Below are 21,752 nucleotides of genomic sequence, written 5' to 3'. Positions count from 1 at the left end.
GGTGTAAAAAAAATCAGGAATTTTATTCTGAGGAGGGGCATGCTATTTTTATTCATGTGCTGTAAGCACATGAATATATATTTAATTTAAAAAAAAATATATATTTTTTTTTTATTTTTTTTACACAGCAACCAGCAGGGGGCGCCGGAGCCGAGCCGCTCATTAGATATTCATATATTCACTGCACCCGATCGTTACGATCGGGTGTAGTGAATATACGCGGTCCCCTGCTGGCACCCCCGGGGGGCAGCCTGTGCTGCCTGGCACCTGGGGAGCCCACCTCCCCCCCACAAACGTTCTGGGGCAAGCAGAGAGACATCCATCTCTCTGCCTGCCACCGTCCTCAGGCTCCCTGCGGCATCGCCGCAGGAGCTCATATTCGCCGGTCAGGGGCAGCGAGCCCCTGACTCGTTGAATACCGGAGCCGACAAGGCTCCGGAACGTGGCGAATGTGCAGCGAATCCTAAACAGGATTCGCTGCACCTCGCAGGTATTCACATTGAATACCGCCCTATATATATCTCCAAACTGTAGGGTATCGGTACTCCAGAATATAGGTACAATGCCACGGTGCCTTCCAAAGTAGATATAGACAATAGCACCCACCGTTATCCCCAGAAGGCGATGAGATGAATAGGCGGCATTCAATTTATATTAAATGCATTAAAGAAGAGGACAACGTTTCAAGACCCACTGGGTCTTTTCATCAGGTCCAGTAAATACATAAAGTGTACAGGCAATAAACAGTGTTCTTACCAGGTGCAGAGATATATAACGAGTATCCAGCGTGCATCTCCCACCTGGCGTCCGACACCCCGCACTTCCGGGTTTGCTCCGTCAGCAGCGGCACACCCCCAGGAGGCGTGACTATTGACGTCACTGTGCCTTAGTCCGGAGCGGCAAGATGGATTCAAACAAGTCAATGTGCTGTAAAATATAACAAAAAGTGTTGAAGTGAACATGCAAACTAAAACCACGCAGTGCTGGATACTGCCTAAATATAATGTATGTGTATGGCAACAATGTTAACAAACTATGTTAACAACCTTAACACCTGTCGACCTTGTCCCATGTCGACCTTGAAGTATGTCAACCTAGTGGTGTCGCCTAATGACTGTCGACCATCTTTAGGTTGACCCAATGATACCATTCCTATAGATCAGGGGTGTCAAACTCAAATTCATCGGGGGCCGCATCAGCAGTTTGGTCACCCTCAAAGGGCCGCTGTATAATAATAATGCAATGACACCACAGGCTGCTCCCGCTGTATAATATAATAATAGTAATACCATGACACCACAGGCTGCTCCCGCTGTATAATAATAATGCAATGACAGCACAGGCTGCTCCCGCTTTATAATATAACAATAGTAATGCCATTACACAAATTATTATACAGGGGGAGCAGCCTGTGGTGTCATTGCATTATTATTATACAGAGGGAGCATCCTGTGGTGTCATGGCATTACTTTTATATTATACAGGGGGAGCAGCCTGTGGTGTCATGGCATTATTATTATACAGGGGAAGCAGCCTGTGGTGTCATGGTATAATGCCTTGACACCACAGGCTGCTCCCCCTGTACAATAATAATGACACCACAGGCTGCTCCCCCTGTATAATATAAAAGTAATGCCATGACACCACCACCAGATATATAGTTTTTTTATGTAAATTACTGTATTTTATCCCTCAGGCTCCTTTGCTGCTGCTGCTGCTGGGGCTCCAGTCATTTCAATTCCACTCTCTGCGCCGCGGCCTGTCCTGCTGCGGCCCCCCGACTCGGCCTGCCTTCCTTCCTCTCTGCAGACGCGTGGGTGGGAGGCGTCATCGTTATGATGTCCCCACCCAGCATCTGCCACTGCCTCGATAAGAGGGAACAGGCTGCCGGGCCCTCCTCCACGCAGCCGTGGAGGCCGGCGGCCATGTTCCTGTGGCCGCAGACATCTTAAAAGACTACAGGAACATGGCCGCCGGCAGTGCAAATAAAAAACCTCTCAAAAAAGAGAATAAAAGGTGAAGGCTGGCGGCGGCTGTTCGGGCCACATGACGAGGTCTGTCTGGCCGGATTTGGCCCGCGGGCCTTGTGTTTGACACCCGTGCTATAGATGATATGGTAATAACCATCATTGTTTAGTATAGGAAGGTGAAAATGTCCATGCAATATGGGAATATTCTGAATACCATATTCAAGAAGGTGAGGAATTACATTCCTTTCTTGGTGATAACAACACCATGTGGATCAGAAGAAATCTTCTACAGACGGTATAATAACCTACTCAGGGGTGGGGGGGAGGCTGCCACATGCCCCCCGGGCCGGTATGTAGTGGCTGGGCATGGGCCGGCTGTGTGCATTTTGCACAGCCCTGCTGCCGCAGCCGTCTCCGGGTCCTGCTGCCGCACACAGTTCTCCATGTATGGCGACGGCCCCTCCAAAAATGTCCGCCGCCTTGGAGGAGACATACACTACAGGTACTGCTGTACCTTTAGTGTCTGTCAGGATGAGAGCGCGGCCAGCGCTACCCGGAAGTGCGGCTTCGGGTAGCGCTGGCGCACTGTTTAAATGGAACCCCTAGGCCAGTGTTTTTCAACCAGTGTGCCGTGGCACACTAGTGTGCCTTGAGCTGTTCTCAAGTGTGCCCCCACATCTAGAGATGCCCAATCCCATTTACAGCTACCACCAGTTCAAATGTTGTTTACTGGTCTCTTCTTTTCATGCAAAGGGCCAATGTATTTTATTTTTGTTACCTGTGGGGACCAGTGTGATTGTTTTTAATGTGGGGGCCAATAGGTGTTTTTTTTTCCTGTGGTGGCCAAAGTGTTTTGCCCTGTGGGGATCTTAGGGTGTGCCTTGGCAATTTTAAAGTCTTGTTTAGTGTGCCGCAAGGTAAATAGGTTGAAAATCACTGCCCTAGGCAATGAGCATTTACCCAGGGGATGCAGTTAAAATCCCGGCGGTCGGGATCCCGGCGTTCAGAATCCCGACGCCGGAATCCCGACCGCCAAAATACCGACACATTCTCCCTCCTGGGGTGTCCACGACACGCCTGGAGGGAGAATAAATTAGCGTGACGAGCGTAGCGAGGCACCGGGCCCGCTGCGTGGCGAGCGCAGCGAGCCCGCAAGGGGGGGCGATCCACGTCCCCCCTTGTCGGCATTTCGGCTGTCGGGATTCCGGCGTCGGGATTCTGAACGCCGGGATCCCGACCGCCGGGATTCAATACTGAATCCTTTACCCAGGGCTGGCGAGAGGGGGGGCGGGTACAGTTTACCTGCGGAGGCCGCCGGCGAAAGCGCGGGTGGCCCTGCACCAGGTCTGAAGTACCAGGATTTGTTCCTGCCAGGGAAAGCCTGGGACCGGATCATGGATGCTGCATGTAGTGAGGGGGCCCTGGGGGAGCTCTGGCTGTATTGTATATATGTATATATATATATATATATACAGAGCCGAATTTCCCATTAGGCACGTGAGGCACCGGCCTAGGGGCGGCACATGTTTGGGGGCGGCACTTGGATGCCTGTGATAGTACTGTCAGCCCAAAATGTACCAATAACTGCAAAATACCCACTGTACTGTACTATATTCCATCTTAAATAGAGTGTAAATGGATAGGACATGCAGATACTGCCCCTATAAACTGTCCTACTTAGTAAACATTATTGTTGTGCCTAGGGGCGCCCTCATCCCTAAATCCGCCCCTGTATATATATATATATATATATATATATATATACACACCGGTAATGAACAAACAATGGCACTCCAAGGGTTAAAGCAGGCAAATATATGTTTAATGGGCATTGCGGTGTGTGGTATTATGTGTAATGGGCATTACATTGTTGGCATTATGTGTAATGGGCATTACAGTGTGTGGCAATATGTGTAATGGGCATTGCGGTGTTGGCATTATGTGTAATGGGCATTACGGTGTGTGGCATTATGCGTAATGGTCATTAGAGTGTAAAATTTTGCAACGCGCTGTCCCTATTTCGGGTTTGTGTGTGGGGGAATGATTGTTTAATAATTGCTGCATACTAGATAGAGGGGAGAGGGTAGGGTGGTGAAACAATGGTGATGGTGGTGGGCCACTTGCTTCTGTTGCCCCCCAGGCTGAAAGTGTCCAGCCAGCCCCTGATCCTACTGTATATAAAGTGCTTTGATCAGGTAAGTACCTACATAATACTCAACATCATTTGTTTCTTTATATTTAAATTGAACAGAATAATCCAATTAGAAGCAATTAGAAGTAATTATTCTGAAACTGACACCTCATCACAGCTTAAATTCCTTATTTGTTTAGGGGATAATACCTCTTAAGTGGCAATATTCATATTACTGTCCTCTAATACATTATTATTATTATTATTATTATTAAGCTCTCACTTATGCAGTGATATAATTAAATTGTTATTCACCAATTATTCTCACAATCTGCCTGGAAAACAATTGCGTTATATCACTGCATAAGTAAGATAAGTCACTATTGATGGTAAATTCACAATATCACTGGAGAGAGAAACATGGCTCCATTCGCAGCCATACAAAAATGTCCAAAACCCATCATAAGAGGCTCAACATCGAATGATTTTTACACTGGCCAAAAGTACCGTAATCGCAGGCTCTGCGTAACAAAAGATTTACTTGGCAGTGGATAAGTCAGGGTTGCCTACTTTTAAAGTCTCCTCTCCGGGCAGCAGCACTTCGGGGGGCGGGGCCTGATATTGACATCATCAAGCTCCACCTGTTGTTATTACCCCCTTGTTAACAGATATGTGTATAAATAAGCCATGTGGCTTCCCTATGGTAAGCACATGCAGAGTGCAGTACAGCAGGCCTCCGGATTAAAAAGCCCTTGTCCAACACATGAATAGAGAAGGTGTACTTACTTGCATAGGTCTCATTGATCCATCAGCCTGTCTCCTCAGTACAGTGGATGCAGTCAGTATGAATGATGCTTAATGCTAACAAATTGGAAGATATTAAACATTTGGTGATTACATTTCTTTGCATTGGTCACACATCTGTGCATAAAGTTTGTAATACAATAAATAATGAGGGTCACTTAAAGAACCTCAACCAAACAAGGTTCTGCTTTTTGCATTAAATACTAATTAAAATATGTATAGTCATATTATTATGCACCCTGGACCCATATGCACGGAAGTGGTACATCTGTCAGAACAGATGTACCGCTGTCTTAGTTCTACAGTCTTTAGGTCGACCCCGGAAGGTCGACTGGCCCCAAGGTCGACATGGTTAAAGGTCGACATGGGTCAAGGTCGACTTGACTTAAGGTCGACATGGGTTTAGGTCGACAGTCATTAGGTCAACATGAGTTTTTCACTGTTTTTTTACCCGAATGTCGACGCAGTCGACATGGACACAGTTGGAGTTGAACCGCAGCCCCTCGCATCGCTCGCTTCGCTCGCAATGCTTCGGGCACGGTGCCTCGCTGCGCTCGGCGCACTATTTTATTCTCCCACCACGCCCTAGTGGATGGTAGGGTATGAAATACCGCCTGTTGGCACATGTTGGCTCAAAAAACAGTGAAAAACTCATGTCGACATAATGACTGTCGACATAAACCCATGTCGACCTTAAGTCAAGTCGACCTTGGCCCATATCGACCTTTAACCCTGTCGACCTTGGGGCCAGTCGACCTTCCAGGGTCGACCTAATGACTGTCGACCTAAGTATGATTTGACAGATCACCGTTTCCCATATGCACACCCCTGCAGGTGAAATGATGGGAATGCAGATGTGACCGTGCTGAAAGTAATTATAATAAATGACTGTAATCAAGTCTGACACATCTAATACTATACCTTTTTTGCAGGGGTTAACATGGGAGGGAACTAAATGGAACACCTTAAATGTTAGGTGGAGCTAGTTCCACCTTCACTACAGGCCTGCACAGTAACATACCTCCCAACAGTCCCGATTTCAGCGGGACAGTCCCGATTATCAGGGCCTGTCCCGCTGTCCCTCCCGCGGCTAGCAGTGTCCCGCGGTGAGGGGGGGGCTGTTGGGAGTCCCCCCTGTTGGCTTTCTAAGCAGCGGGGAATAAACGCTGTGCGCATGCGCACAGCGTCTATTCCCGCAGCCAGCGGGCTGGGGGCATGGCTAGAGGCTCACAGAGCCTCTGGGTCATGCCCCCATAGCGGCAAAATGGGGGCGTGGCCTCGCGGGGAGCCGCGAGTATAGGTCACGCCCCCGGAACCAGGCCACGCCCCCTGTGGCGCGCAGCAGCTTTGTCCCGGCTCCTGGACATGAAAAGTTGGGAGGTATGCAGTAATTCCAAAATAAAAGCCTGCCCCACCACCCATGTCAATAGATTGAGGCAGCACTAATATCAAGCAAACCGTCACTGCTGCTGAAGTGAATAAAAGGAGCAGGCTATGTGCATGCTGAAGGGGCTGAGGGGGCTGGAGATACATGGAGACAGTGAGCTGCTGGATGAGAGCAGAGTTGTATACAGGGGCACTACTGTGGGCACTACTACAGCATTTTGGGAATTTTATTAACAGGCATTGCTGCTGTTACCATTATGTGTATCAGCAGCACTACTATATAATATAGACAGGCACAGAGCAATAAAGGGGACACCCATAAAAAGTTTATGGACTTGTAGGGGTACATTTACTATGAAGGGAGTTCTCTGGAAAATGGGATGTTGCACCTTCTGGAAGATCATAGATAGAATCTGATTGGTTGACAATAGCAACACCCCATCTTTAATGGATCTCCCATTTAGTAAACAAATCCTGCACTATGTTAAATGTAAAAACAGGAGAATTTTGTATGTAATATTAGGACTGCTTTAAATTCCGAGTCATACTTAGTAAATCATTCCCTTTATGTTATTTATTTTTTATATTTTTTAAAAGACTCCAGAATTCATATTGATCTGGTTGAACCAAGTCTTCCCATAACAAGGGCACATCCGCTAAATGGAAGCAGATACTGAGCAATTCCTGTTTGTAGTGGCGGCTCTTACCTCTGTAGAGGAGGGGGGGCTGCCATAATGATGCCTCCCCCCCTCTGTTGCTGGTCCCCGCTGCCGGTCCCAACCTCCATCATGGGATCAGCACATGCGCAGAAGCTTCTTCTGTACTGCGCATGTTCTGGCCCCCAGCCTCTATGGGCTGCTTCAGGAGCATAGTCACGGTATCGTGTCATGGTATTACTGCGCGTGTGCATACGCTGGGTGCGTGTGGCCACAGCAAACAGACTGTTTGACAGATGCACGCACTCAAGACAGCGGGTGGGGGAGTGGGGTGGCGGCGATTAATCGCGCCCATGGAAATGCCCAGCGTTTCATGGGCGTTAAAATGAAAATGCTGGGCATTCCTATGGAAATTAGCCCTTGTCGTGGGTGCCAGTGGTGGGCAGCTGACATCACCAGATGTCAGCTGCCCGCCCACTTCCTGCCGAATGTCCACGCAGATCTAAGGTTACCTGAGAGTAGCCTTAGATGTGCGTGTGCCTTCCACATCATTCGATGGTCGGCAACCATCGAATGATGTGGGTGTTCCCCCACAGCCTGTGAATGGATGTTTATGTTAAACATCCATTCGCAGCATTGCGAGGGTACGCAGGGTGCTAGGGGGGGGGGGCATACTGGCATTCGGTGGGCAGCGTCAACCAGAATAACCCCCAAAGGGGAGAGTGATAAACAACCAGCCAACCAGCAACAACTGTCATTTTTAAAACCCAGCCTGTAACATTTCAGTTAGGAGCCGATTGGCTGGATGTTTATCGCTATCCACTTTATCACTGTTTGCATATTGCTACATCTGGGCCTTAATCTGCAATGCTATAACCATTTATATACAAAAAGCAATACTAATCTTAAGTGCCGAGTACACTCTCAGAGACTTTATGCATGGACACCTTATAAATGTACCGCGTCCCCTTGCATGGCCAGCGCAAACTCATGTCGACCTTTTCAGTACCAACCATTGCCATGTCGACCTTAAGCTTGAGTCGACCATCTGTCGACCTATGGTATGTCAACCATTTCCAGATCTCAACCTAGTCACTGTCGAACATTATTGGTCGACCTAGTGACTGTCGACCTAGACATTGTCGACCCAAGGACCGTATACCCTTCACATAGTTTCCCATATTTAGGAACCGAACTGAGTCTGCCTGACAGGCACTTCCTTAGAATATCTATTAATACCTCAGGGAGCCACTTGCTGAATGTGTCAGCGTCTCCCATGACAGCAGCTGTGCCCCTATAGATATATATGTTGCTGTACCACTATTTCCCAGGGCAGACATTTACTGGAGGTCTAAGTTGTCTAATCCTCTGTTTTGTTCCCCAATAGAACAGAAGGCAGTAGTGATCGGACATCCAGGGAGGTTTCATCTCAACATAAAATAGGGTATTATGAACAAGATTTTTGGAACACCATTGAAATAGAATAGCAATGCACATTATGGCCCTTATTCAGGTCAGTTTGCAGCGTCCGTTCGGGGCAATGCTGTGTTCCTGCGCATGCGCATTTCTGTGCATGTGCATATGCAGAGTGCGTGCCCCCACTGCGAATACTCGGATCGCTGGCTGCATGCACCTAGGACAGCAGGCAGGGGGTGGTGGCGGGCTCATTAGCATATGTGAACACCTAGCGTATCATGGGTGTTCCTATGAAAATGCTGGACATTCTCATGCTAATGAGGCAGTGATGCGGGAGCCGGGGGTGGGCAGCTGACGTCACCGGATGTCAGCTGCCCGCCCACTTCCTTATGAACGTGCATGCATATGCAAGGGTGCCTCAGAGAACTATTCCACATGATTCGATGGTCGCCGAATAAGAATTGATGTTTATATAAAACATCCATTCGCAGCCAAGGAAAGCACCTTGCAAATGGTGGGCCGGTGGGTATGGCCAGCTCTGTGAGAGCTGCTGGACATGCCCAATGTCCCTCTGCCTCCAGTGAATAGACGCTGTGCGTATGCTTACAGAATTTATTCATCGCTGCTCTGTGCAGCAGTGCAGTGTTCAGCAGACTATCCACCGTGGGACACTGCAGGCCCCAGGCGGGATTATCTCATAAAAACGGGAAGGATCCTGCAAAAAGCGGGACAGTTGGAAGGCATGCATTCTAGAAGCCGGCAAGGTTCAGGGATGTGCAATTTACCTGCTTAATATTAGGTTTGCTCTATTATACCAAAGCCCCAGTATATAAAATGAGATATTTGTGTATTATCATCACGCCTGTTATGTAGTTAGCATAGTGTCCCTGTCAGAATCAGTGTTCCCACGGTCAGCGTAGTCAGCGTAGTCAGAGTCCCTGTCAGTATCATCATCGTGTTCCCACATCCAGCCTAGTCAGTACGTTTGCGGCTAGCTGGAGCTTACGTAGTTAGTGTAGTCAGTCAGAGTTATGCAGTTAGCGTAGTCAGTCAGCGATTATTGCATTGTGTGGGAACCATTGACCATTTAACCTGCCTGACATGACAGGTGTGAATGTGTTCCTAAAACACCCCCCACTATCCACGCCAGCCTGAAGCGTGGCGAGCGCAGTGGTACGCGTCCTCCCGACCTGTTCATACCCCCACTATCCAAGTCGGTGTGGAGTTGACTTTATAAAGTGTGGCAAGCACAGAGAGCCACTGAACCCGAAGCGTGGTGAGCGCAGCGTGCCCCACGAGAGGACGTGGAATGCTTGACGTGTAATCCGCGTCCCCTCGCGCGGCTCGCTATGCTTGCCATGCTTCGCACTCAGTGGCTCACTGCGCTTGCCACACTTTATAAAATCAACTCCACGCCGACATGGATAGTGGGAGTATGAACAGGTCAGGAGGACGCGCTCGCCACGCTACAGGCTGGCGTGGATAGTAAGGGTTTGAAATGGAGACATTTGCCAGTATGTAACATGGAGCACTGGCAAATGCGTCCTTTATTGGGCATGAGACGCACTTGCACACCGCACCCCCTTTGTGCAGGAGATGTATGCGCTGTCAAACCTGAAGGGTTGCCGTACCCTGCTGCAAGAATTACTGAGACGCACAAGCGTCTGAGACACTTGTGAGTCTCAGGCAGATGGAGCGCCTCTCCGTCAGTGCCCGCATGATCGCTTCTCCGCCGGCGTCCACCAGCTAAGGGGATCTGGCGGTTACCGCCGCTGTTTTAGAGGCCACTCACTAGGCTTGCCAGGGATGCCGGGGACAGAGCTGCAGCTCGCGGGGACAGTACGGTGACTACGCTGCCTGATGGGAACACTACGCTAACTACGCAGGGCTGCTGCGGGGACACAACGCTGACTACGCTAGGCAGCTGTTGGGCTACGCTGAAAACGTAGCGTAGGCTGGTGCCATGATAATACACATGTACCAAAAATGGCAAAACATGTTCCTAGGTTTGACCTTGAAATTTAATTTTAATGGGGTTTGTTTACTAAGATGGGAGTTCTATTGAAGGTGGGATGTTGCCCATAGCAACCAATCAGAATCTTCTCTTTATTTAGCACCTTATGGAAGATAATAGTTAGAATATGATTGCAACATCCCATCTTCCCATCTTCAGTAAACCCACTAGTCTGAACTGACTTTTATTTTCATCGGTTTCCTCGGAAGACATGGCAGCAACTAAAGTCATGTGACATCTGCCGCCCGCCTCCAGCAGGGGGACACCAGGGGATAGCTCAGTGTTTTCATGGGGAGGCCCATAAAACGCTGGACATTCCCCTGCTCCTGCCCCCTTGCACGCCCCCAGCCCTCCCTCCCTGCAGTGAACAGCCGGCGAGTATGTAACTCGTCAAAGCCGTTCACGGCCAGGGTTTGCACATGCGCAGAAATGTGCATGTGAAATTCCCAACCATCTGGGCTGAGGCCGAATTTAAATCACTACGAGCGATGCTAAATCGGCCCCTAAGTGCACCGTCTGGGTAAGTATTGGCCTTACCTAGGGCAGTAGTGGAATAGCTTTGGGCATGTAACACTGGAGCTAAAATCCCTTGGTAAGACCAGCAGCTAATTGAATTTCCTATGATAGGACAAACAGCTGAAATGGCAAAGCACAGTTTGTCAGTCATGGTTGTGATATTTAGACAAAACAAAAAATATTTCCCTGAATTTATATCAGTTCTTAGAGGGTGATTCAGGTTGGGCCTAGCAACCCCCTTAATGCTGCCCGCTATCCGGCGAATGCAGAGCATCATCAAACAGTTAAACATGAAAAAGATTCATCAAACATCCATTTGTCAGTTTATCTTAATCTACTATTCTTATACTGATTACTTGACAGAATAGAAAGAATACAATAGAAACCATATGAAATGACAGAAACTGCTCACATGGGGTGAGATTTAATAGAATGAGAGATTCAGAAAGTGAGAGATTTGGTAAGAAATCTCCAGTTTTTTTAAAGCGGCAACCATTTACACTGCAAAACAAGTTTGATTTTGAAGTGTAAATGATTGCCGCTTTAAAAAAACTGGAGATTTCTTCCCAAATCTCTCACTTTCTGAATCTCTCATTCTATTAAATCTCACCCATGGAGCTCACTGAGCACAGCAAACTTAACTGAATTTACCAGGAAAAGCATTAGTTGCTAACCCAGTCACATTCGGCTTCTCACATTAGTCATTTGTGACTGACCAACACGTGCAAAACCACTTGTGACACCCTGAGCAGTTTGACTGTGTCCATTCCGCTCTATGTCATCTCAGCACCAAGTACTGCTAGAAATTGGTAATCACTGTTTATTGGACTATGTCATGAGAGATTATCATTAGTTGAATAAAGTGGTAAAATAGTGCTTTCAGCGAGTATATTTTATTTAATATGGGAAAAAAACAGTTTTATCCTTAGTAACTTATTTCATTCTGACTGACGTTTGATTACCTCTGATGTATGGTGGCAACTGAGATTCCAAGCCATACTGAACCGAGATGCATGAATGAGCACTAGTGTTTTTCTGGCCCAAAACAATGTAACTTAAATGGTGTTCTAGCATTAATTGTCACTGGGCATTCATGCTGCATATGTTTACCTGAATCGCTAGAGGTAAATTTACTAAAATGGAATTGCTACAAATTAGTCAATATCATTTGCTCAAATCTGAATGAAAATCACAACAAAACACACATGCATGAATCAACAGACCATTGGCCAAAATCAGCAGGACTTTACATAGGCACCCATCATTCATATCAGCAATTCTACTGTGAATTCAGCTCAAAATGCACTTCTCACATAGGGCAGTATTCAATGACAAAAATTCGCCGTGTTTCATGGCGAGTTTGTGCTTTTCACGCCGTGGAGAGAGGTTTTTTTTCTCCAAAGGCGAGCCACCCTATTCAATGTGAAATATTCTCCGTCTTTCTAAGTTATTCTCGCCGCCTCTCTCCGTGTAGAAATTCTCCATCTTTTGATGGAGAGCAGGAATGTGAACTTTTAAACTAAAAGGGTGTTTTTTTTAATTTTGGTGTCCAAAAATCATGTTTTTTTTTTCTGTGAAGGGCCATGTTATTTTTATTCACGTGCCTATAGCACATGAATATATATTTAATTTTTAAAAAAATATTTTTTTACATTTTTTTTTTTTTTTACACAGTGCAGCCAGCAGGGGGCCGGAGCGCTCGAGCCGCTCATTAGATATTCATATATTCACTGCACCCGAAGCACGTTCGGGTACAGTGAATACTGGGTCCCCCGCTGGCTATAGGGGGGGCAGCCTGTGCTGCCTGGGTCCAGGGGAGCCCTGCTCCCCTCCCCATATCCCCTACAGCAGCCAAGAGAGACTTTAATCTCTCTTGGCTGCTACGTCCCCCGGCTCCCTGCCGCGGACGCTCGTCCGCTGCAGGGGTTAAGACTCGCCGCGAGTGGCGGCGAGTCTTTAACACGTTGAATAGGGGGAGCAGGAGTGGCAGCGAGCCCTCCGGAACACGGAGAGTGCACGGCGAGCAAAAAAAAATGCTCGCCGTGCACGGAGAATATTTCCATTGAATACTGCCCATAGAACTGCTTTTGGCTGCTGAGTTTGCAGAAGCATGCACGGATCAGTCAGATCTGTGCAGTGCTTCTTTGTATATATTGTGAAAGAAAGAGTTAAAATATATATTTTATTTAAATGGTGAGGGGTTCACTCTCTTAAGCATAACCAGCCCCGGGCTCTTGGGTCGGTCCAAGTCCCCCCCAAAAAAGGGGAAAAAATATGTTGGCCCCCCTGTTTTTAAAACCAGAACCGGGATCCACTAGTCAGTAAAGTAATTCCACCGCCAGGGGACACGGTGGTAGGTTCCAAGTTGATACCTGTAGCAATCAGGGTGAAATAAGATTTAATATTGTGATTTACCTGTGAAATGAAAGGTCCCAGCAAGCCTCCCCCAATGTGTCATATAAATACAGTTATTCACCACATTCTCTATAACTAGTGCATGCCCCTGTCTCCAGTTTACTGCTGGGAGACAGCTATGGAGAGTGCAGAGTGTACCAGAGCAATGACCCACCTACAGATGGACAGCCTCTCAGCCAGCTCAGGGAATCACCAGATGGCAGAGAGGCGCTCCATTTGAGGGGGTCGCGTGAGCGTCTCACACGTACTTGCATCCCCGTCAGTATGGCAGCAGAGAGCAGATTCCCTGCCCGTCTCCAGTCAAATGCCACATTGTGATCGTAAGGGACCATCTGCATGTGCCTTATTCATCAAAATGTCACCCAAAGGGTCACATTTTTATGGCTGAAGCTAGGTGGATTGGGGTTTTACAGGTAAGCGCAAGCTAGGTGAGATGTCAAATTGCAAAACCAGATATTTAACGTAATTAAAGAGTTGGAGAATGCAGACTTCGTGGTCAGCAGATCACAGCAGAGACTCGTTATGAGTTACTGTAAGTTACCATGACATCACTAGGTCTTACCCAAGTACAGTGTGACTCCCCAAAACAATCCCTGCATTTCTACAGCGTAAGCCTGATGTTCTGTCTCAGAGTGATATCATTTAGCAAATGACTTCATTCCTAACATTTTAACCTGAGTACACTTGTGTAAAGGAGTGTAAGGGAGCATAATGGACCTGTGTAGCATAAACATTTCAAGCATATGAATTATTCAGGTATGTGATGTACATTATACAGTAGCTATAATGTCATACAGTAATTGAACTTAATCTTTAAACTCTGGACCAGTTTCAAGAGAGTTTGTAGTATACTCAGCCACAAACATGGAAAAATGTACAGTTTCAATTATAGCAGGAGTTTTACCATAAATATAAGGATGGTACAATAAGAAACACCACCTCTCAAATGTGATGTTCGACTTTCATAATGGCCTACCTCTGAAAACTACATTAAGGAGATTAAAGAGGATAGTAGTCAATAGTTGATAGTAGTGGCGAGTCAAGCTGCACCAAAATGTGTGTCCACTTATGGGGGCGTATCTTTTTACACATGGGTGTGTAAAATGTAAATTACTAAGGGAAGCATGTGCCAGAGTAGATTTATCTATGGCTGGCAAAGTATTTTGACTACAGATGGAGCGCCTCTCAGCCAGCGGCGGCGCTCGCCAGAATGCCCCCGCTGGCGAGATGGCGCTCCATCTGACTGGGACGCACGCGCATCCCAGTTTCCGGGTGGCGGGGGAAGTGAACCCTGCCTGTCTCCGCTTCAGGGAGATGAGCAGGGTTAGGGGGGGATGGGGGAGGTGGCATCGATCTGCAAAGAGACCGGCGGGGAACTCTGTTGTAAGGGGACCCGCGCAGCTGGCGAGGGCTGGCGGTTGACAATCTGACCGCCAGACCCCTGCTGAATGACGGGCGCTCCATCTGTATATACACACAAGATAGTTGCCAATCACATGGCTCAGATTATATACCTTTAAAATGATTATACTACTGAATTTATATATGGTTCAGTGTTAGAACCAGGTGGTCTTCTTTGACTACAATTTTAGTATTATTATTATTACAGTTTTTATGTGATTAAATCAAAACACCTGTCTGAAATTCATTAATTAATCAATAGGGGTATATAGTAGCCCAATGCAATTCATCCATCAACCAACTCCTGAAGAAGATGTGGGTTTTGTCACATTGAAAGGCGTTGAATATTTTTATTGTCCTGCAGAATTGACCTTATCAGAACTGGCTTCATGCAATACCCCACTAACCATCAGCCTGCACTGTCTTGCGAGGACACCTTACTAAAGCGGCAATATACAAAAACGGATCAGCAACATTGATTAATACTTACCTCCTGTTGGGGATTATACTGGATTTATATATGTTATATACATGTCTTTTCCTGTGCTGGATTTTGTTTCCTGCTTAGGATTGAGTGCTGCTATATATATATATATATAAATATATATATATATATATATATATATATATATATATATATATATATACATACAGGGGCATCAACAGCAGTGTAGACCCCTGGGCATAGCAATGTATTGGGGCCTTTACCGATCCTCCAGCTGTAGGGGTGGGGGAAGCTTTGATGTCCTGCGGGTGGGAGGGGGTATTATATCAACCACTAAGCATGTAGGGCCTGGATCAGTAATTTCCAATAATTACCCCTTTACTGCACAGGTGGTGGGAAATGGGGTGGGAGAAGGGGGTATTGGGCTGAATGAAGGGGCCCTGATACATAACTTCCAGGGTGGTAGAGGATGTTTAATATGCAGAGGAGGATTATTCATAGTTTTCTGGTGGGAGGACAGCTTGCTTGACTGCAGATATCTCCAGTTCCCGGAAATAGATTTCTTAGATTTTAATGGAATTAAAAACTAAAGAATCCCACCTACCAAATGGTATTAGGGACTAAGGAATCTGCCAACGAGAATATTAAACTACATACCAGGTGTGTGGAGCTGGAGCAGTAACCAGCTTCTGGAATGCTGATATCTCTGGTTCTGGGAACAGTAGAGATAAGCTACTAGTGTCCTTCAAAGAGGCCGATTTTAAAAATTCTTGTACCCATGGAAAGAGGGGACCATCAGCTTTCAGCATAGATAAAAAATGGGGTGAAAACTGCGCTGTTTGAGGAACTGAGTAAACAATCAATTGATAAATTTTAAAAAATTTAATTTCATAAATTAGTATACATTGAATAATACACAATTAATAAACAAAATAAATTAAAATTAAAATTAGCATGAAGTGTGCACTTATTGGCCAATTAGATATTGTATCTGTGCAAATGCGGCACTTGGTGGCTCCACTTGTGTGGTGGGCCTTTCTTTCTCTGAAAAAGAGTGTCCCCACTTTTTCTACCTGGGTATGGATGGGTTATCTAACTCCTCGGACAGTGTTTGTGGGAACTGGAGAGTTTGCAGTAAAAGACACTCACATTTCTGGGATGTTGTCCACTTGCTCGAATGAGCCCATTCGAGCAAGTGGACAACATCCCAGAAATGTGAGTGTCTTTTACTGCAAACTCTCCAGTTCCCACAAACACTGTCCGAGGAGTTAGATAACCCATCCATACCCAGGTGTCACGATCCGAGCTGTCAGACAGACTTTCTTACCGGCTAAGTGCCTCCGCAGGTTCAGCTTGCGGTCCAGACGTCACCTCTGCCGGCGTCCTGTCTGCCGTGCGCCATCATCGCTGCCATCCTCCAGTCTGCTCAGCGCTGCTGAGTCCGCGGCTGCGCGGTGCACCGCTCTCCTTGTCCCCAGTGACAGTACCCAATGCACGCCGGTCCACCTGTCCGCCGCCATTGCTCCCAGTATCCAGCATGGTGTGCGCAAACATACTTTCCCGCCATAGCCTGACATGGGGGCTGCCATGTTTTCCCAGTCACATGTCATTCCCATCCAATCCTGTGTGATCTGATCTCCCAGTCATACCTGCCCGGCCAATCCTGGCCACCCAGTGGGTATAAGTATGCTGGGAGCTCTCAGATCAATGCTAGTGCTTCAGTTGTCTCCTGTATATGGTCAGCTGTCCTTGTCTCCGTGCAAGTGTACTTCTCCGCTGGTGTTGTCTCCCATTCTGCAGAGCGTTCCAGGTTATTCCATCTCCTGTCGACATCCAGGTTATTCCATCACCTGTGAGCCTGCCTTGTCAGCCCAGCGATCCAGCCTAGCTCCAGGACTCTGGTCCTCCGATGCTCCTGCATCATCCATCTCCGATGTTCCACCATCGATAGTCCGATACTCCGGACCCACAGTCAAGCTTCCGTCCGTCATTCCGGACCCACAGTCAAGCTTCTTCTTCCGTCCGTCATTCCGGACCCACAGTCTCCATCTCCGATATCCATCCGATGTTCCACCATCAATTCCACAACTCATCATCCCTGTAAAGTATTGCAATCTGCATGAACTGTCATTACTCCTGCATACTTTACTGTCTGTACCATTACAACCTTCTGCATAATAAACCTGGTTGTATTTTTACCTCTGACTACTCATTGGCTCTGGGTGCACTGTCGCGCAGTTCATGCGCAGGGGTCCTCTCCAACCTCCCCGGTTCAGGTACCGGTCCAGGTCCCCACCAGAGGTCTCAGTCTTGTCGACTGAGTCCCCTGGTGTGACAGTAAGCACTAGCCAAATGGATCCAGCCGCAAACCAAGCTTCTCCACCCAGCCCTGTACAGCAACTGGCTGTTCGCTTGGATCAGCAAGAGGCTGCGCAGAGCCAAGTGATTCATTGCCTGCAAGATCTGTCTTCCCGGCTGGATAAGTTACAGACCACTCTCAGTGGCCCTGAGCCTGTCAGAGAACTTCCAAGTCCCGTTCATCCTCCTGTAATGGCTGCTGCACCTCGCCTTCATCTGTCTGTCCCCACCAAGTATGATGGGAACCCCAAGACCTGTCGAGGCTTTCTCAATCAGTGTGAGATTCATTTCGAGCTGCAACCCAGCAACTTCCCTACTGAAAGGGTTAAGATCGCCTACATCATCTCCCTCCTGTGTGGAGCGGCACTAGAGTGGGCGTCTCCCTTATGGGAAAGATCTGATGCCATCCTGTCCAATTACAAGGACTTCGTGTCAACATTCCGGCGTATCTTCGATGAGCCTGGGCGATCAGCATCCGCCTCCACTGAACTCCTCCGTCTCAGACAGGGATCCCGCTCCGTCGGGCAATATCTGGTCCAGTTCCAGATTCTGGCGTCTGAACTCTCCTGGTGTGATGGGGCCTTATACGCAGCTTTCTGGCATGGCCTATCCGATCGTATCAAGGATGAACTTGCTACAAGAGACTTACCCTCAGGTCTAAGTGACCTTATTTCATTGTGTGTTAAAGTAGACCTACGCTTCCGAGAAAGGGCTATAGAACGTCACAAGAGCGCTCCAGTTAAAGTGCCAACTCCTCCGCCTTCTTTACCCACTGCTCCAGCGGTCCATTCCAAAGAAGAACCAATGGAGATAAACCGCTTCCGTTTGTCTCCAGGAGAACGTCGACGTCGACGGTTGGCACAGCTCTGCCTGTATTGTGCCGATCCTGCACATCAAATTTCTGCATGCCCAAAGCGTCAGGAAAACTCCTCCTCCTAGCCCGTCAAGGAGAGGGTAGGCTAGGAGTAATTAAGTCCTCTCCATCAGCAACCGATTGTGTCCTTCCAGTTTCTCTACAAGTTGGTCAGCATTTCAAGACTGTCTCCGCGCTTCTTGATTCCGGTGCCGCTGGCAACTTTGTTACTGCAGAACTGGTCCGCAAGTGGGGGTTGCCCACTGAAAGTCTTTCCAAGACTGTCTTCCTTACTGCTGTGGATGGCAGTAGGATTCCTGATGCGACAGTCTCCCGCAGAACTTTGCCACTTACAGTCAAAGTGGGAGTCCTGCACACTGAACTTTTGTCCTTCCTGGTGTTACCCCGAGCCACTCATGCTCTGGTTCTGGGTTTACCCTGGCTCCGTCTTCACAATCCTCGTCTTGATTGGAAGACATCTGAAATCCTTTCCTGGGATCCTTCCTGCTCCGGTACCTGTCTCCAAAAGGTACTCCCAGCTCGTCATTCTTCAGCCGATGCAGCAGACCTTCCGCCTCTTCCCTACCAAGAGTACTCAGATGTATTCAGCAAGTCTGGCGCTGATGTCCTACCTCCTCACAGACCGTGGGATTGCCCTATCGAACTTATCCCAGGCAAAGAACCACCCAGAGGTAGAACTTATCCTCTCTCTCTTCCAGAGACTCAAGCCATGACCAGTTACATCAAGGAAAATCTGGCAAAGGGATTCATCCGTCCTTCGACTTCTCCTGCTGGCGCAGGATTCTTCTTCGTCAAAAAGAAGGATGGAGGCTTACGTCCCTGCATTGATTATCGCGGCCTCAATGACATTACAGTAAAGAACCGATATCCGCTGCCTCTCATCACCGAGCTGTTTGACCGTGTCAGCGGTGCAACCATCTTTACAAAACTCGATCTGAGAGGTGCATATAATCTCATCCGCATACGAGAGGGCGACGAGTGGAAGACGGCGTTTAATACCAGAGACGGCCACTATGAGTACCTCGTCATGCCCTTTGGGCTCAGTAATGCCCCAGCCGTGTTCCAGCACTATGTCAATGAGATCTTTCGGGACATTCTTTACAGTCATGTAGTTGTATATCTCGATGACATTTTAATCTACGCCAATAACATCACAGAACATCGTTATTGGGTCAAAGAGGTTCTGTCCCGGCTGCGAGCTAATCATCTCTACTGTAAACTGGAGAAATGTGTCTTCGAGGTGAAGTCTATACCCTTCCTAGGGTACATTGTCTCCGGTTCCGGTCTTCAAATGGATCCAGGAAAACTGCAGGCCATCCAAGATTGGCCAATTCCCTCTTCGCTGAAAGGTATTCAACGTTTCCTGGGTTTTGCCAATTATTACAGAAAATTCATTCGTAACTTCTCTTCTATTGTGGCTCCCATCACTGCCTTGACTAAAAAGGGGTCTAATCCAGCGAAGTGGCCGGCAGAAGCCATCGAAGCCTTCCATCTGTTGAAACAGAGGTTCACTTCTGCCCCTGTTTTAAGACAACCTGATACTACCTTACCCTTTATTCTCGAGGTTGATGCCTCCTCAGTGGGTGTTGGGGCAGTCCTCTCGCAGAAAGCGCCCGATGGTCGTCTTCATCCCTGTGGGTTTTACTCCCGTAAATTCCTGCCTGCAGAGCGTAACTATGCCATCGGTGACCAAGAGCTTCTCGCCATCAAGTTGGCATTAGAAGAGTGGAGATATCTTCTAGAGGGCGCTGTTCATGAGATCACAATTATCACAGACCACAAGAATCTTCTGTATCTCAAGTCTGCTCAATGTTTAAATCCCCGTCAAGCCAGATGGACACTTTTCTTTTCCAGGTTCCGGTTCAAGCTGTCGTTCTGTCCAGGGACACAAAACCGAAAAGCTGATGCCCTTTCCCGCTCATGGGAGCAAGAAAGTGAGTCTAAGTCCACACATCAACACTTCATTATTGATCCAGTGGCATTCTCCGCAACGAGAGTTTCAAATCTCACGCCCCCTACAGGGAAAAGATATGTAAAGCCAGCTCTAAGAAAGAAGTTGCTCTGTTGGGTGCATTCTTCAAAATTCGCTGGCCATGCAGGCATTCAAAAAACTTACGAGTTTATCACCAGGTCCTACTGGTGGCCGTCCCTCAAACAGGATGTACAGGACTTTGTTTCCGCTTGTGCTAAATGTGCTCAGCACAAGACTAGTCGTCAGTCTCCTCCTGGGCAATTGATGCCACTGTCAGTGCCACATCGTCCTTGGACGCATATTTCTATGGACTTTGTAACTGATCTTCCAGAGTCTGACAAGTTCACCACCATCTGGGTGATTGTTGATCGGTTCACCAAGATGGCTCACTTCGTTCCCCTCACCGGTCTTCCGTCAGCTTCCAAGCTGTCCCAGCTCTTCATCAAAGAGATATTCAAGCTTCATGGACTGCCTCTCGAAATTATCTCCGATAGAGGAGTCCAATTCGTAGCCAAATTCTGGCGAAGCCTGTGCTCCCTGCTTCAAATCAAACTAAAGTTTTCCACAGCCTACCACCCTCAAACCAATGGCCAAACGGAGAGGGTGAATCAGGACCTTGAAGCATTTCTCCGCACATATGTCTCTTCTTCCCAAGATGACTGGGCTCAACTTCTTCCATGGGCAGAGTTCTGCCATAATAACCAATATCATTCTTCATCTAATGTCACTCCATTCCTTGCCAATTATGGGTTTCATCCTCGAGTTCCCGACTTCACTCTGCAACCTGTGTCCTCTGTTCCAGCGGTCGACACGACCATCCGGCAATTCGTCAAATCCTGGAAGCTCATTCGTTCTTCACTTCTGAAGGCTTCAAGCAGGTACAAAAAATTTGCCGACAGGAAACGCAGAGCTGTGCCAGCCCTCCGTCCAGGAGATCGTGTCTGGTTGTCAACCAAGAATCTTCGATTGAGAGTGCCATCGATGAAGTTTGCTCCCCGATATATTGGTCCTTTCCCAGTTGAGCGAGTCGTCAATCCTGTAGCTTACAAGCTCAAGTTGCCGCCCTATTTGAAAGTGCCAGCTACATTCCACATTTCGCTGCTCAAGCCGCTGGTTCTGAATCGCTTTCATTCCAAGCTCCCCAAGGCTCCCAAGGTTTGCACCCAGCGTGGAACAGAATATGAGGTCAGTAAGATCTTGGACTCTCGCATCCGATATGGTCGTCTGCAATATCTGATCGATTGGAAGGGCTACGGCCCCGAAGAACGATCATGGACCAATGCCATCGATGTCCATGCTCCCAGACTCATCCGGGCGTTCCACTCCAAGTTTCCCCGCAAGCCTAAAAGGTGTCCTGGGGCCACCCTTAAAGGGGGGGGTGCTGTCACGATCCG

The sequence above is a fragment of the Crinia signifera genome, chromosome 7, assembly GCF_055691185.1.
Source record: "Crinia signifera chromosome 7, ASM5569118v1, whole genome shotgun sequence".
NCBI classification, from domain to species: Eukaryota; Metazoa; Chordata; class Amphibia; order Anura; family Myobatrachidae; genus Crinia; species Crinia signifera.
The sequence above is the reverse complement of the archived record's forward strand: the minus strand, read 5'-3'. Positions refer to the sequence as shown.